The sequence below is a fragment of the Mustela nivalis genome (assembly GCF_964662115.1).
Source record: "Mustela nivalis genome assembly, contig: HAP1_SCAFFOLD_1457, whole genome shotgun sequence".
Taxonomy (NCBI): Eukaryota; Metazoa; Chordata; class Mammalia; order Carnivora; family Mustelidae; genus Mustela; species Mustela nivalis.
In genome coordinates, this window is record NW_028135207.1 from 57,309 (window position 1) to 63,922 (window position 6,614).

Here is a 6,614-nt window from a genome sequence, read left to right on the forward strand (position 1 = left end):
ACGCTAGCTAATGGACAGCACTCCAACCTTTTCTTGAGTCCATCAGAAGAGAGATAAATCCAAAGGGATATGAAAAGGGATGGAGGGCCTGCTGCATAAATACTCAAGGAAAGCTACCATAAAATGAAGGGCCAGTAAATCCCTGTGGGTGGTCCCTAGAAATTGCCATTTACATGGGGAACTAAATATTTGGAGCCACAGGCACTTTTCAGAGCCCTATGCTTTTTCAGAGAAAGGCCTGTGGACCATTTAGAAAAATTACATTCTGTTTCACAGTCTCTTAATTTCCGTCATGCTAATTGCTGCCGGTTCAAAATGCCCTTTCTGTCCACATGACTTACAGAGGTTTTTCAAAGTTATTCATGCACATTGGTCTCATACATATCGTTTTACTTAAAAAGTCGTTTTAAGAATGGGAATCCAGAGGAGCTTGGGAAGATGGCAGAGTAGGAGGAGACTGAGCTCACCCTGTCCCACGTTTACAATTAGTTATCATCCACAACAAGTCAATAAACCAGAGAGCAACCCAACGACTGGAAGAACGAACCCCACAGCTAAATATAGGGAGGAAGCTGCATCTGAAAGCTTAGCAAGGTCAGAAATGTGGAGAGAGGCTGCCTGCAGGAACATGTAGGGAGGGCAGAGAAATGGGCGCTCGCACCAGGGAACTCACACAGAGGAGACTAATACCCATACCGTTCGGCTGTGGGAACTAGAGGGTCTGAATACCATGAGTTTGTATAACCAGTGGGAGTCGGAGCCTGGAGCTCTGAAAGTCAGCTGTCTCAGCAAGCTGAGCAAGCCAGGAGGGAGAGTGACAGCTGGGTCGCCACCCTTAAAGAGAGAGCAGCCCGTGTGGAGAAGCAACATAAAAATGGCAGTTTACACGATGCCCGGGGCAAACGGGAGACAGAACTGTTCATACTGATTTTGGAGCGTGGTGGGGGACTTCTCTGAGCAGGAAGGAGCTGCAGGTGCCATTTTCCTCCCGTGCCCCGCAGCATAAACATAAGGCCGTCTGTGCACTGCACAGACACTTGCTACCTAACCCGCTAGCAGTGTGCCATGCCCCCCAGTTCTCCTGAGGACTTGTCCACTCCAAGCCTGTTGGCCTCAGCCCTGGGGGTGGGGGTTTCAAGGCAGAATTTCTTATAGCTGTGCATGCCCCACCCAGCCACCGGGTGTGCAGCTGCCTCCCTGCCCAGCCACTGAACCGTGCCCAGCAGCGGTGCCTCTCCCAGCCGTGCACCCACAGCCACTGTTGTGGGTGGGGCCCAGCTGTACCCAGCCACTGCCTCTAGCCACATCCAGCTTCATGCCCCTGGCCAACCCCACACACAGGCCCAGCCACCACAGCACTTGGGGGAATCCGGCAGAGGACCAGTGGCCCCACGCAAATTTTGCTCCCAAGTTCCCTGGTGGGCACGCCCCTCCCACCCCGTCCCTGGGTCCCGGTAACACCACAGAGAACAAGCACAGCCCACAACAGACAGAGAGTCAGTGCACATGACTGCCTTGAAAGGAAACCGACTCAGACACAAGAGCAGGGCACAAGCGACACACATAGGATACTCTCCTGAAGTGACAAGTCCTGATCAACAGGGGACACAGCACTGCAGGGCACTCTGGGACTACCTCTTCACAAAGTCACGACTTTCAAGAGCAGAAGACGTAGCTGGCTTCCGTAACATGCAGGAACAGACACAGAGAAGCAGACAAAATGAAGAGACAGAGAACTTTATCCCACACAAAAGAACGGGACCAGGCCACGGCCAGAGATCTAAGCAAAAGAGATGCAAGTAACATCTCTGCTAGAGAATTTAAAGCAATGATCGGTGACGATACTCACTGAACTTCAGAAAAGAGTGGAAGACACGAGTGAGACCCTTAACACAGAGATAAGGGGTAACATAACGGAGATAAAGGACTCCGTAAACAAAATGAGAAACACGTTTCACGGAATGAACAGCAGGATGGAAGAAGCAGAGGAATGAATTGGTGACCTAGAAGACAGAGTAATGGAAAGGAATCAAGCCAAACAATGGAGATAAAAAAAAAGAATTACCCAAAACGAGAATAGACTTAGGGAACCCAGTGAGTCCATCAGATGTAATAACATTCACATTTTAGGAGTCCCAGAAGAAGAAGAAGAAGAGAGAAAAGGAGGCAGAAAGCTTATTTGGAGAAATAATAGCTGAAAACTTCCCTAAACTGGGGACGGAAACAAACATCCAGATCCAGGTGGCACAGAGAACTGCCACAAAAATCAACAGACCACGCCAAGGCATACTCGAATTAAATCAGCGAAATAGGGCGAAAAGTAAAATTTAAAAAGCAGAAAGACAAAAGAAGACAGTGATTTACAAGGGAATGCCAAAGCCCGTAAGGCTAGCGGGAGACTTTCCAAGAGAAACTTTGCAAGCCGGAGGGCAGTGGCATGATACATGCAGAGAGCTGAAAGGCAAGAATCTGCTGCCAGGAAGACTCTCTCCAGCAAGGCTGCCATTCAGAATTGAAGGAGAGATAGAGAGTTTCCCAGACCAACGAAAACTAAAGGAGTTTGTGACCACTAAACCGGCCCTGCAGGAAGTAGTAAAGGGGACTCTGTGTGGAAAGTCGAGAGACCCAAAGTGACAGTATCAAGGTAGGGAAAAAAAAACCCACAAGAGCACTAAAAATTGACTATTCTGGTAAAAAGCCAGTCAAAGAATTCACAGAATACAAGGATTTAAAATGTAACAACGTGGGGGCGCCTGGGTGGCTCAGTCGGTAGAGTGTCTGACTCTTGATTTCGGCTCAGGTCATGATTTGGCGTTGTGGGATGCAGCCCCACATTGGGCTCCACGGCCAGCGTGGACCCCACTTCAGACTCTCTCGCTCCTCCTCCCTCTTCCCCTCCCCACTCTCTCCCTCACTACGAAAAATGAAAATAAAAATAAATAAACACTAAAATGTAACAACATGTACCAAAAACATGAGGAGGAGAGGAGCCAAGAATGGGTTCAATCTTAAGTGACCATCAACTTAATATAGACTGCTTTGTGCAGAAGAGGTTATACACAGACTTAATGGCACCCACAAATCAAAAACCACTAATAAATAGGCAAAGAATAAAGAGAACGGGACCCAAATATGTCATTAAAGAAAATCAGCAAAACATGAAAGAGAGAAAGACAAGAAAAGATCGGAGAAAATCTTCAGAAGCAACCACGGAACAGTTAATAAAATGGTGATAAATACATATCTATCGATAATTACTTTGAATGGGAATGGACTGAATGCTCCAATCAAAAGACATAGGGTGACAGAATGGATCAAAAAAAAAAAAAGACCCATCTATATGCTGCCTACAAGAGACTCGTTTTAGGCCTAAAGACACCAACGGTTGGGAACAAAGTGAGAGGATGGAGCAACACCTATCATGCGCATGGATGTCAAACTAAAGCCAGAGTAGCGATAGTTGTATCGGACAAACTGGACCTTAACGGTTTCAGTCATATGTGGAACATAAGGAATAGCACAGAGGACATTAGAGGAAGGAAGGGAAAACTGAAGGTGGGGGGATTCAGAGGGGGCCACGAACCATGAGAGACTGTGGACTCCGGGAAACAGTCTGAGGGCTTTGGAGGGGAGGAGGGTATGGGGATGGGGGTACCCAGTGATGGGTATTAAGGAGGCCACGTGTTGTGACGAGCACTGGGTGTTACATTGCAATAATGAATCAGGAACGCTACATCAAAATCCAATGGTGTGCTGTATGGTGACTAACATGACACAATTTTTTAAAAAAAGGACTCTAACAAGAGACAAAGAAGGACACTATATAGTAATAAAGAGGATACTCCAAGAAGAAGCTATAAGAATTATAAATATTTATGCACCCAACGTGGGAGCACCCAAATACATAAAAACAGTGAATAACAAGCACAAAGGAACTAATCGATAATAGCACAATAGTAGTAGGGGACCTTAAGGCCTGAGTTACATCAATGGACAGGTGGTCTAAACAGAAAATCAAGGAGGAGCCAATGGCTTTGAATGACCCACTGGACCAGATGGGTTTAGCAGATATGTTCCGAATATTCCATCCGAAAGCAGCAGAATACACATTGTTTTCAAGTACCCAGGGAACGTTTTCCAGAGTACAGGTGGACACGTTGACTCTGGGTCTCCAGAGCATCCTGGTTTCTAGCACATCCTGATCCAATGCCACTTACTGCTTATCGGAAATAAGGTAATGACGTGGAATATAAAGTATTCCAATAAAAACATGAGTCTTCTAAGATCTGTTACTGTCTTGAGGTTGAGAGCCAGCAGACAAAATGCACAACGAAGTGGAATGTTTGAAAGATTTTCTGACCGAGGTCCCAAGGAGTTTAGAGGGCACTGGATTTCCCTCTCTGACTGTCCGATGTGATGTCACGTTCAAGGGTATGCAATAACAGGTGACACGGCCTGGCATAGAGCCCCGCTTTTCTGCCTTGCATTTGGTCCAATCAGGTATGGAGGTTGCCCGTGACGTCAGGAAGCGCAGCGACTATAAACGGGCCAGCGCACCCGCCCCCTTCCCCCGCAGCCACCATTGTCCTTCCTTCTGGAGCGTGGGAAAGGCGAGCCCCACATGGCGGAGCCTGGCTGTGAGAACGCTCGGGAGGAAAGCCTGGGCACAGGGGAGGAGCCCACAGAAGCTGACCCGAAGGGCCCGAAGCAGAATTCGCCGAGGGGCCAATGTCGCCGCCGCCGCCGCCGCCGCCGCCGCCACTGCTGCTCCCACAACAGTTTCGCCACCTACTTCCCCAGGGTTCTGAAGCAGGTTCACGAGGGCCTGAGCCTCTCGAAGAAGGCCGTGAGCGTCTTGGATTCGTTCGTCAAGGACATCTTCGAGCGCATCGCCGACGAGGCCTCTCGCCTGGCCCGCTCCACCCAGCGCTCCACCATCACCTCCAGGGAGATCCAGACAGCCGTGCGCCTGCTGCTGCCCGGGGAGATTGGCAAGCACGCCGCGTCCGAGGCCACCAAAGCCATCCTCAGGTACACCTTCTGCCAGTGAGCTGCCTCCGGACCGCCTGAGCACCTCGCAAATCAAAGGCTCTTTTCAGAGCCACCTTACTTGGCGGGACAGACCTGTAGCTTTAAAAAGTGGGACAAACTCTATAGTTTTTGTTCTTGATGCGGCATTCTGTGGATATTTACAGCATTTTTACTTTGACCAAAACAGGATCAGCACTACTTTAATCTGTATTGGAGTGCACTTTATTCCTTGGACAGCTGTGGGCTCTCCTTAACCATGCGGCATTTCTTGGGTTTCCCAAACACTCATTTCTGTTAGTTATTTCTGCAGGGCGGCCTCAGTGGGGCGGGGGGCGGGTGGTGTTATTTTTGTTATAGCGATGTTACCCTTTTCTTTCTCATTCTCTCATGAGCGTGTGGGGAATTTTCCAGAGGTTCCTTATGGGTGATATGGCAACAGATAAAGTGCAGAAGCTGATATAAGAATCCATCTGACCTCTCTTAGGTGGGTTATTAAAGAGATTTAAATATCTGAGGCAAAGTCAATCTCCTCGATGCCTTTATAGAGAACAATATTTTTCATGTGCATTTGAAATTTATGCTGTTAACATGATATCATGGGTTCTTATTCCAGTTTTTAAATGCATTCTGCAATAAATTTATGAAAACTTCTGTCTCAATGTTTTGTGCAGTGAATATTGCCAGATATTACTGACATAAGAGCTTTGGCAGTTCCCCTTTGTTTATTTTTTGTTTGTTTTGTTTTGTTTTGTTTTGTTTATCAGGTCTTTTATTTCAATAGCAGAGAAAGCAGTATACTGTCATATCTGTGATACTATCACCCTAGCACTATACACTAGTTTTTCGTTTACAGAGGACTTTTACAGGTACTATTTTATCCGGTGTTTACAACAATGCTATTATACCTAGTTTATCACAGAAGAAACTCAGGTCCAGAGGGCATGGAGTCACAAACCTTGTAAGTGCAAGATCAGTGCTTGAAAGCAGGAGATCCGCACTCTCCACCAAGGCCCGTAAGAAAATGGGGAGAAAAGCCATACAATTGAAATAATTTTCCTGGTGCTTAAGGAAACTGTATTAGGTTACTTCTTACCACCTCTCATTTAAATTAGTCATCTTCTTTGTCTTGTCCCCCCCACCCCCACCATTCTTACTACTTAGAGATTGAAAATATGGCTCATTCATTCACTCAGTCAAAGTCTTGGTATCAACTGTATGTCTGGAGTAGACACTACAAATGTGTCTGTGAGTTTAAGAAAAAAAAAAGCCATGCTTGACTTCAGTTTGCACTTGCTTAGAGTCTGTGAAGGTTCCTGTTCATTTTATTTATCTATTTTTTGGGGGGAGGAGGTTCCTGTTTATTTTTAAGTGTGTAATGTTTTCCAAGACAAAGCTGTTCTCGATATTTACTCTTTTGCCTTGCAATCAGATCAACTAAACCTATATAGGCTCTTTTTGTAGTGTTTAAACCTTTTTATAATTTAATTTCCACATAATCGCAAACACTTTTTGACTGTAATGTTGATAAGAAGCTTTCTGGTCACTTTCTGGCTCTAATATGAATGATAGTAGCATTTCATCAG

At 46.4% G+C, this 6,614-nt stretch overlaps 1 pseudogene across 1 annotated transcript; it reads left to right on the plus strand.

Annotated features, from left to right (window-relative positions):
- The first annotated feature begins 4,621 nt into the window (after nucleotides 1-4,621).
- Nucleotides 4,622-5,050, plus strand: LOC309857854 (histone H2B pseudogene; annotated as a pseudogene). The gene has a single exon. The product of its transcript is annotated as a histone H2B pseudogene (transcript).
- Nucleotides 5,051-6,614: the final 1,564 nt, after the last annotated feature.